At 40.4% G+C, this 11900-nt stretch overlaps 1 pseudogene; it reads right to left on the bottom strand.

Annotated features, from left to right (window-relative positions):
* Positions 1-10040: 10040 nt before the first annotated feature.
* Positions 10041-11290, bottom strand: LOC138021083 (uncharacterized; annotated as a pseudogene).
* Between the last annotated feature and the right edge of the window lie 610 nt (positions 11291-11900).

Raw genomic sequence — 11900 nt, 5'->3', positions numbered from 1 at the left:
GTTTTATCAACAGAGTTGATAATGTAAATTGGCCACCGTACAGAGATTCTAAAAGCTGACGTTTCGAGCGTTAGACCTTCGTCCACTAAGGTGCGGGATTGCAGAATATTAGAATATCACAAATGATTTGATATTTCGCTATTTTGATATTATCTTGCTATTTTGATATATCTCGTTCTTTAATCCTTGAGACACTTGACCCTAGCAAAGACATGAGATTTTGATAGCTTTCTTGATATTTTGTTAATATCATGACATTTTGATAATATCATGATATATCAAAATATCAATTCTCAATACATATGACTTGGCCCTAGCAAGACTTGAGATTTTGATAGCCTTCCTTGATATTTTGATAATATCATGATATATCAAAATATCAAACTCAGTACATATCACTTGACCCTACCAAAGACTTCATATTTTGATAACCTTCTTGACATTTTGACAATATCATGATATCGTGATAATATCCGTGATAATATTTCTCCGGGTACTCCGGTTTCCCCTCTCCTCGAAAACCAACATTTGACTTTGTGTTAATTGTTTATTTCAGCTTATAGCGTCCCCACTTAAATAACGTTCCTTTCCTTATCCTGGGCTCTTCCGAAAAGGGCTTTGCTTGAAAAAACTTCAAATGATATGTAATATCGTCTGATCGTCTCGGTAAGTAAAGCAATTAAGCATGAACGATGAAAGCGAATGATTCGCTGAAAAAGATAAGTTACCGTATTGTGCATGACTATGATCCAAAACGAATTGACAAATAAAATATTGCTTCCTTTGCTTTCCCGGTATAGACTGAGCGAGCAGCTAATTTGTCAGCCACTTGACTCTCGATGTTGTCCCTGCAGCTGAGTTGTCAGACACTTGACTCTCGATGTTGTCCCTGAAGTTCGTTTTGAAATCCGTATATTCGAGGGGGTCTCCGTTAAACTTCATCAACTCCACTTTCAGTAACGACCGAATTTGTTTGATAGGCCAGTTTCGTGTTCTAACGGTTGGATTGGATCGACCCTGAAATGGAAACTAATGCAGGGAAATATTTTCACATGCAAATTATTTTCCCCGTATTAGCCTGCATTTTATGCTAGATCCAGTCTAACCGTGAGAATACGAAACTGGCTTATTGCCTGCGCTATGGTCGTCCAAGCATCAAATGCTGCGACTGGAGGCTACTCTGACCTTCAAGTGGCTGGAACGGGTGGTTCACCATCTGAACTGCTGTGGCCTGTTGCAGGGCTATCACTGGAGAAAACTCCCCAGCGGCTACATTTAAGCCTATAGTTTGCGACTTCTGAGGTTGAGCAGGGGTTCTCGGTGTAGACTCACTTCTTACTGGCGACAAGGCAGCGAGGGTGTACAGAGCATCTGAAGCGGTAGCGTAAATGTAGGTCGTTAACAGCGGAGAAAATGAAACTTACGTCCCATCTTGAAGCGTGGGACGATACTATTGGACTAAATTTCTCAGTGCTCGCTTTGATGCCTACCATTGAAACTACATGGGGTGTTGAAGAAAGGGTGATAACTGGTTCTAATTTAACACACTTCTGACCTGTTGTTACTGCTGACTGGGACTGGGCAAGACGTTGTTTCGTTGATGACGATTTGTCATTACCTTTTGGTTCAAGGTGCGAAAGGCATCGCTTGCGGCAGGAGGTGCTAAGGTCTCATCATGAATAGGATTCTGTGCATAGTACTTCTTCAAATAATCATTCATTCCGTTGTTCATTTCTTCATCGCAGTGGTCAGAGCACTCGCCTCCCACCAATGTGGCGCGGGTTCGATTCCTCGACTCCGCGTCATATGTGGGTTGAGTATGTTAGTTCTCTACTCTGCAAAGAGAGGTTTTCTCCGGGTACTCCGGTTTCCCCTCTCCTAAAAAACCAACATTTGACTTGATTTGTGTTGATTGTCAATTTCAGTTTACAGTGTCCCCAAATACTGCTCCAGCGCTAGTACGACTAGACACTTGAATAAGGTTCCTTTCCTAATCCTGTTAACGACCTATATTTACGCTACTGCTTCAGATGCTCTGTACACCCTAAAGGGCTTGTCACCAGTAAGAAGTGAGTCTACATCGAGAACCCCTGTGCAATCTCAGAGTTCGCAAACTATAGACGTGAATGTTGCCGCTCCGGAGTTTTCTCCAGTGATAGCCCCTCAACAGGCCACATCAGTTGAGATGGTGAACCACCCGCTCCAGCCACTCGAAGGTCAGAGTAGCCTCCAGTCGAAGCAATTTGATGCTTGGACGACCATAGCTCAGGCAATTAAACAATGCGTTAACTTACCGGTGGGGCAAAAGTACACGGAAGTATGCAGAACCCTCCAGGAGAACTTTGGCCAGCCTCATATGATTATAGAAGCCCATATGAAAAGGTTAAAGGTAATTCAAGCGAGGAAAGCAGACGCCCCATCCCGCATGGAATTTGTGAGGAAATTGGAAGACACCAGGAGGGTCCTAGCAAGTAGGGCGGTAACTACGCGAGTTGCCTGGACAATGAGGTTGTATTAGTCATGCAAATGAGACAGTTATCGGAGGAAGGTCTGAAGAAAAAGTTGGTAGACAGAGCGGGAGATCTTATCGTGCACGAAGGCCGAGCTGAGTATGCAGATTTTGTCGAGTTTGTCCGGAGAGTAGCGGGACGTATCAACAACAGGTAAGGACAAAAGCTGAGGTCATCCTTCGCCAGCGAAAGAGACAAGAGAGAATATAGTTAAGGACACCAGAAAGTCAGAACACCAGCCTACAGTTACGTCGCTTGCCACTGCAAGTGATCGAACCCGACAAAGTATGAAAACATTACCTAGAGCGTCACAGAAATGCGCCCACTGTTCTGGACCACATGGTGTATGGAGATGCCGGGCCTTCAGAGGCGCCCCGTTGAGTGAACGCCTCAGAACTGTTCGACAGCATAAGCTCTGAAGAATATACCTTGACGACGAACATATCGCTGGGCAGTGTAGCAGAGGTTTCACCTGCAGGATGTCTGGATGTGGGAAAGATCACCACTATCTGATAAACTCTTCAGGAGAGAACGTTGTGGAGAACTGACTCCGGCATAACAGTCGACTGCTAACCTTAAAGAGGAAAGATTCGATCACGAAGTTAGGTTGGACGTAGGGTCACTTGACGGGGATGCCAAGTTTCAGCTTACCAATGTTTTGACTACAGACAGTCTAACATTTACACGACGGCACGAAGCCACCAACGAACACTTGAGGAGATGATCCCACCTTTTCGATGTCAAAGTACCGAAGACTGGGGACAAGAACGCAACCACCCTGATCCTGGTCCAAACATCAGTGATAAGAAGTTAGACAAGAGAGAAGGGAAACATGGTGAACGCATGGCAGTGAAAACACCCCTAGGATGGACCGTCTATGGCCCCACCGCGGAACCTGCAGGAGATCGTGTTCACGTGAACTTTACCCGTACAGATCAAGAAAGATTGAATATCCAGTTAGAACGCATGTACGACGAAGAGTTCAATGAAGCTTCTGTATATAAGTAAGTAAGTAAGTAATAACTTTATTTTTTGAAAAAAATGAACTTTTTAAACCAAAAACAAAATTAAACCACAACATACACACTCAGTCGCTTAATCGTCCAACAAGATATATCTATGAAATAAAATTATGTGGAATGAAGTGGAATGATGTGGTTTTAGATAAGATGGATAGGTGACTCCCCAAACATGGACTCCATAAATCAAAAAGGGTAGGTTAATGAATGAGTAGTAAAGCATAACAAGAACGTCAGAATTAACAAGGTATCTAACTCTAGATATAAAACCAACAGTTTTACATAGAATATTGAGTGGTTTACAGTGTCAAATACCTTTCTCAAATCAAGAAAAATACAACAACCAAATTTTCTCTGATCAATAGAGTCACGTATTGATTCAGCAATAATGATAAGAGAATGAGCAGTAGAATGATTTTCTCTGAATCGAAAATGTGTATAGTAGGATAGAATACGTTGTGTTTCTGTAAGAATTTATTCGTTTGTACATAGCCTTTTCGAATACTCTTTTGCTAAAGACAGACAAGATTGAAATTGGTCTATATTTACCTTTACCATGCCTACAATGGGCTACAGTGGGCTGAAGTTGTGACACTCAAGTCGCCTCACAGGAGTTGAAAACGACCACACACGCGAGTAAGTCCGTACATATTTTTTTTATTGAGACATACAGTAGCCACATGTCAAACAGTACTTGAAACAAAAGCAATAACAGCTGATCGTACGATGTATTCGATTTAGCATGGTCTATATAATACTAAGGCATTCATGCATGAGAAGACACAGCATTGAAAATCATTGTAAGTTACTCGTAAAGAAAGGTTAAATGCCGTGTTTGTCTCCTGGTTTGATTGAGAAGCTGTGTAAATATTACATCATTCATATCATCCTTCAAGCTTAAATACAATTCTTGAGTTGAGTGTATAAGCATATTTTATAAATTAGAATATTTTGCTTAGCTCTTATTAACCGAGCAGGAGGTCTGTATGGGAGAATCTTGACCGAGGTCGTGGGTACAGACCGAACGCAGTGATGTCTACACACGACCGAGGACAAGATTCTCCCATACAGACTGACTAAGCTCGGTTAATAAGATGTTTATTATATGGCAAACAAGAACAATTTAATTCGTTTAATGTAACTGGTTTGTAGTAACCGACATTTTGCTTGCGAACGGCGATGAGTGGCGATGAGCTGAACTTAATTCTGTCAAAGTTTGCTCGTCATCCTCTCTTTTGTCATCATGCTGTTTGGCACTTCCATAAATAAATATTCGTAGAAGAAAATACTCAATATTTTTGCATTTTAATTTGCATCTTTTAACGGTCTAGATGCCGGTCTGGATGGAAAAATCTAGACCGCGGTCAATATCGATTTTAGCCAATCAAATTCGTGAATTTTGTAGTTCCCAGTCCTCGTGAGACAGAGCCATATAATAAAACGTAAATACTGAATGTTCTCCTCTTTTTTCATTTTAAGTAATGAAACTTTCTTTCGAACTATCGTGTTTTATTTTAAGTGTAATGCTTCTGTGTAGTTGTATTGTTTTTTCAAGTTGAAGTTCCTGTTATTTCCAGAGATGTTCTCCTATTTGTTCAACACAAGAACTTCACCATTCTTCCTTTTGTAAGTTTTACGTAATGCTAATTTATCTTCTTTTGAAATTCGTTCTGTACACTACACTGTACATGCAAAATAACTGGTCTTTAGTCACAGAAATGTTACAAATGTAAGAGAACATAAGTTGTGTTGTAATGACAGTTCTTGTTTAATTTTTGCCAGAAGTGCTTAGCTTCTCTTCCTGATATTTCAGACCTAGCAACTATGGCACCATGAGGGAAATGTAAGAGACCGTCAGGACAGACAGTTTTCCATCTCGAGCAACAAACCCGATGGTCATGTGGAACTGCCTTCAGGGATAAAATAGGATGCAATGTAGCATCACAGTGAACATGCTAAACTATTACCAGATTTCTGGATTTCAAGATACTGAAATGTGCATATGCACTGTTCTCTGTATTATGCTCCACAATTCTTAAATTTGTGTAACCTTCTCATTCCCAAAAGTGATTAAGATTAAATACCTACGGAGCTGCACAAGGCAGCAGATTGTATAGAAAACAAAGGAATTATTACTATTATTTTCAAGATTATTATTATTATTCTTTTGATGTTGTTGTTGTTAAAGGGAAACTGTCACGAGAAACTTGAAAACTTGAAAAGTGTTAGGTTAACTTTTTTCAAGTTGAATCGACAAATTCAAAATGGTGTCCACTGAAAAGGCCGTACGTGACTCACGCGTGAATCCATGATGGCGACTAGAATTTTCCGTGGGCTGGAGAGAAAACAAACTCGAGCATGCGCAGCTCATGACAGTGCCCCTTTAATATGTTATTGTTATTGTTATTGTTATTGTTATTGTTATTGTTATTGTTATTGTTATTGTTATTGTTATTGTTGTATGTCTCTTAATTTAGGCTCACTAAAGGTATGATTAGGGCTCAAAGAAGGAAATAAATAATATATTATTATTCATACAACACCTGAACTATTTCATTTACTTCTGTATATCGTTTGTCCTCAGTTGTTGGTATTGCGCAGCAAGAGGACTAAGAAATGACTTCATGTTTATGCACACCTGACAGATGCTATTACGTGAAGGAGGGGAACTGTTCTTTGTTTTTGGAGGTATCTTCTGTCTTGTGACAGTCTGGAGTCTTCCCGAAGTATTGTTTTAAAGACAGCATAAAACAATTCAGGTACTTGAAGCTCTGTAAACTTCCTCATGGTAGTCGCTTCCTACAAGGGCAAACCACTGTTTTTATTATAATGACTACCGACTGCCATCTGAAATCTTTCAGTTAATTCTTCAATTGAAGGCCCTAAAATAATGATGATGATAATAATAATAATAATAATAATAATAGTAAGAAGAAGAAGAAGAAGAATTGGCAGTGCTAATCACCCTTTACTTGCAGCCTTGAGGACTGAATTACGAAGGGCGCAGCTCACGATATGGGACTGAAAGCATACAAGGGCGCCTCTGGCTGCCGCTATACAGTCCATAAAAAACAGTTCCAGTTTTACACTCTGATTTTTGCTAGAAGTAGTTGGTAGTAAATAAACAAGAGGGCAAAATACCTGTTTTCCTTCTCTTTTTTCTCTTTTCCTTTCTGGATATCTAACATGGCTTGGTTTGATTTAATCTGGCCACTAACATAATTATTACTGGCTAAATTGATTCGGAAAAAATGAAATATGTAAGGGAATTAAGTTTGCAAGAGCCTTGAAAAATTAAAGCGATTTAATCGTTCTTATGATTTACTTTTGATTAAACATGTGAATGTAATGTAAGCAAATAATATCGACTGGATATCAAAAGTTAGAAAGAAATATATACACAACTAGACTTGCCTCTTTGTTGGTCAGTATTTTCATGACACTGTTCCTCTTTTCGTGGGCCCTACGCATCCAATAAGTGACATTTTCTTCGTTACTTATATGATTTATTTGTTTTTGTTTTAATCCGTGAAATGTCAGAGTTAAAAAGTATTCTACCTTCTGTTTGTCAGAGTCCTTTCTTTTCCGTGGAATGTATTTAACGTGATCCATAAACCTTTTGTCGGCATCAAGTTTGCATTTACAACAGTTTGTACCAGGTCTGTAATCTGGTAATTTTTTTCCAACCTTTTCGAAGACCTGGTAAAACCGTTCAGGGATAGGTATGAAGAACACGAACATGGTTTATTGTCTCGATGGATTTCATTACTGTGCCGCAAACAAATCTATGATCCCGACGGAATCCCTCCAATCCTTTGCCAATGTTTTGTCAGATCGTCTGAGCCAAGCCGAATGACTGCAATTTTCTTTTTCTTCACGAGTTTTCCCTTCGTTTACACACCGCTTACCGCCAGCTTCCGGTGTCACGCGTCGCATGATTAATAATAACAAATACAAATATACTAGGCTGTCAGCTCGCAGCATGACGCCTTTTCTTTTTTCCTTTTACAGATTTCTATGAACGTTTCAATTTTATTTCGTAAATTTTGCTTTACACCCGTTGTTTCCAATGTTTTCCTTTAAGATTTTGCGCAGGAAATTGGCGCGCGGCTGGCAAAAAAATTATCCGGTGTGGCACCGGGTTGGTGTTAGCGTGTGTCACCTTGCTTTTATCGTTGTCTAAACTTGAGCCCGAAATATGGTTACTTGATACTGGTCACATTGGCATACATGGAGGGGAGCACGGACGTACGTACGTACGTACGGACGGACGGACGGACGATTGATGACGCCATGGCTAAAAAACCAAAATTTCTCGCATCGATGGGTTACCATATTTTCTTAACTATGCTGCAACCATGGACAAATTGTGTTGGAAAGTGCGCAAAAAAATGAAATCATAACCGTAATGCCTACAGAATAAGCGTCCGTACCCCCATTCCCCCTTTCAATGTTGGAAAATGGTAAAATGCAGACTTTTGTTAGACAAAAGTGTTTTGTCAACATTGCACCGGGGTGAAGAGGGGCGAAATGCATATACAATAAAGTTTTCAAACCCTTGTGACCAAGGTTGAGGGTTTCGTGTGTTTTATCAACTTCTTCAATTTAATACAATCAGTATTAGACGTTTGATGTTGTTCTTTATCAGCGCATTTTAAATAAATGAATGAACTGCTAGGCCTTGAGCTGCTTTAATTAGAAATACTTGAATCCAAGCTTTCGCCGATCTACGGCATTATTCGGGGAAGTATTAAGAAAATACAGTATTAACAGTTCAGCTGTTTAAGAGTAGCGATGAAGGTGGCAATGTAGATGATGAATAGTAAAACACTTGTGAAAGGCTAATGTATTGAATCGTTTCTGTCCAGACAAGAATGTGTTAAGCATGGCTGGCCACCTTTATTTGAAAACACTCAGCTAAACATTCTTTGCTTGGACATGGTCCGCTTTTTAGTGAAACTTCGCCAGAAAAATTGCAGCTGCCTAGGCGCAATCCCCAACGTACACTGCGGCCTAGAAATTCTCTCTTAATGGCGATATCCTACCAAATGACTAAAATTTTCTTATTATATGAATCATAACACTAGATCGTGTGAGTCAAACGATCGCTACATAAAGTGTTAGAGACTGTCCATCCAAGCAAATTCCTTTTTTTAGAATCGGAGCAAAAATATGGAACACAACTCCTTTATTCTTAGGAAATCTCTCAAAAGATGTATTTAAAAGGAAAATTAAACAAAAAATCATAAATATTCTAAATGATTAGGACTCCTACATTCAACTACTTTGTATAGCATGAATACACTTTTATAAGAATTAAACAACGTTTTTACGTTATAAAGTAAATAACTAATCAAATAAATAAATCGACGACTTGTAACTTACTTATCCAAAGCATACCGACCTAGATTAGCCTTTGCTACCTGACGGTCTGCTTAAAGTGTAAACAAAAAATAGGTATCTGTAAAAGACTTACAAAACAAAGCAAGAAAAACAACAAGAACAATTAAATGAACTGCGAACATCATCTATCCAAACAACATTATGAAGGCTCAAATTGTACATGGCATGCCGACAAGATGCTCCGACCATCAAGAACAAGCGTTTTAACGGACAAATATTTACCAAAAGTCATCACCAGGGGTCAAGGCAAGGTGACCAGAATTGCCAGGATGTAAATCATCGCACAACTGATTTGAGCCATCAAGTACCCAGTGATAAGTACCAAAGGCAAAGACGGGGTAGATGTTTAACCCCTGTCTTCAATTCCATTGTGCCCCCATTTGCCCACTTCATACCGCAGACCTTCTAATCCCCATTTGTTACAAGGTTGCGCCAGCTTGGTTGGACATCCGTCTGACCAACGAAATTGACTTCAGCTTCGCCAGAGCTATTAGCGGCAGTTGACACGTGAAACGTCCGTTCCTTTTGTTTCCTGCATTGGAATCGCAGTTGAGGCAGTGTTTACACGAACACGGTTTCATTTGTAACCGCATCGTTTTCGATACCGTTACACCTTCTGTTTACACGACACCGATCGAGACTGTTGCCGAAACCGTGTCAATTTGAAACCACTGCCAAAAGTGGAGCTTTTTTAACTGAAACGATGCGGTTTCCTCTGTCTTTTTAACAGCGAAACCGCGTCGATTTCGATACGGTTACTATTTTGGCGCGAAATTTGCATTTTTCAATGCACAATGGTGAATTTACCACGTAGTGCAGCGCTCGCTTATACCATCACGACTTGGATTTTCTGGCGAAAAAGGTTCCGTGTAAACACTTCCAAACTGCATCGATTTTAACGCCATTTCGAAGTCATGAAACCGTGTCGATATGCAAACGCGTTCGTGTAAACGCTGCCTGAATGAATGGCAAAATCGCCCGTAACTGAGCCATGGTTCAGCTGAAACCTGTGAATACACGGACGATCGAACGTCGCCGCTTACTTAAGACATTATATGACTCCTGGGTTCAAACAATTTTAAGGCTCCCATTAGTAAGAATATGCCTTTCAACGGACAAAGATTTTCCAGAAGTCACCAGTGGTTAAGGAACTGGTAGATGGCTTATCATCACATAACCGAAGAGAATCCCTAAGTAGCCAATGATAAGTACCAAACGTAAAGATGGGGTAGTCGTATAACCTGTCTTCAATTCGATTGTGCCCTCATTTGCCAACTTTATACAGCCTACCCTCTTTTCCCCATTCGTTACAAAGTTGCGCCAACTTGGAGTTGTCGTCTTCCATTCTGACAAACGAATGGCAGGCGCTTGGTTGGACATCCGTCTGACCAACGAAATACTTGACTACAGCCTCGCCAGAGCTATTAGCGGCAGTTGACACGTGGAACGTCCGTCCTTTTTGCTTCCTGCAGTGGAATCGCAGTTGAGTGAATGGCAAAATCGCCCGTAACTGAGCCATGGCTGTTTTACTGAGGACCATCTGACCGCTTGCGATGCCACGATAGGAGTTATTTGATGGCACTTTAAATAGAGGACTTGTTGTCTGTGACACAATGTTGGAGATAAGTAACCAGCCTCCTGGAGGTAATCAACAGCAAACAGTTCAAGGTCAGAGACAAAATAAAAACAGACAGTTCATGCCCAACTAGGGCATTTTTTGTAGTGATGAATAGTAACAAGGTAATAAATAGAGATAATTAATAGTAGTAAATTGTTAAGTGTTAGCATTGTCAGTTTTAGGAAATTCCTTCAGATTCGTGTAAATAATTATGCAATATGACAAATTGTGTCATGGGTTCATGATCTCTCATTTTTGTGACTTCCAAAGGGCCGTTAAATGAGTATCTTAATCTCACCTCCATAGGTGGTCATGTCGCAGGAGACTTTTAAGGGGTTTCCACTCTTCTCTGGGTCAATCCAGTAATACCCGTCTCCTTCAGAATCGCCAGCGTCTAGTATGTCCGTACACGAAAAGGCGGGATGATTGGAATTAGCTCCTCGTTTCGCTGAAATAAAGTTAGTTCAGTAAAAGTGTGCTTAACTTCACAAACTCGTAAGAAAAATGATGCAATAACGGCTAGTGACAATTTAATGATCCAGTGACCGCTGCTTATAACGGGTGAGATAATTTCTAATTGGCCCTTCGACGTACGGGTTGGGTCCACTCGTGGTTGCACTTACATTTTTGGTGAATTGCCAGGATGTAAATCATCGCACAACTGATTTGAGCCATCAAGTACCCAGTGATAAGTACCAAAGGCAAAGACGGGGTAGATGTTTAACCCCTGTCTTCAATTCCATTGTGCCCCCATTTGCCCACTTCATACCGCAGACCTTCTAATCCCCATTTGTTACAAGGTTGCGCCAGCTTGGTTGGACATCCGTCTGACCAACGAAATTGACTTCAGCTTCGCCAGAGCTATTAGCGGCAGTTGACACGTGAAACGTCCGTTCCTTTTGTTTCCTGCATTGGAATCGCAGTTGAGGCAGTTACTGGAAAAAAACAATTACAATAAGTCATGAAAACTGCGTTTTAATAAAACGTGATTGTATTTTTAAAGTGCAGGTTATAAATGAAATGGAGAAGTGATCCTAGCACTTATCTACTTAACTCATAGACACCAGAGAAAGTCGAGTGGCATCAGCGAGATTCTCTCCCGTGACCTGACTGCGATGCCCTTAGGTAAAGCGACAGTTCGAGCTTTGTGTTTTTAAGTTATCAGCGATAAGTGCAGGTTAGCTGGAAGAGCGAGCAGGGCAGACTGAGGCAGTGAGAAGATGAAGGTCTAAACAGCTTTGAACATGCGAAAATTATCAAGAAAAACGTTGCGTCAAATTTCGCATTCTTTCTCCGTAAGTCAAGGCGGAAATTACACACAAAAACGCTTAGTTAATAACATTTCCGAGA

The sequence above is a fragment of the Montipora capricornis genome, chromosome 10 (assembly GCF_036669925.1).
Source record: "Montipora capricornis isolate CH-2021 chromosome 10, ASM3666992v2, whole genome shotgun sequence".
Classification (NCBI taxonomy): Eukaryota; Metazoa; Cnidaria; class Anthozoa; order Scleractinia; family Acroporidae; genus Montipora; species Montipora capricornis.
This window is presented reverse-complemented; position numbering and strand designations above follow the sequence as displayed.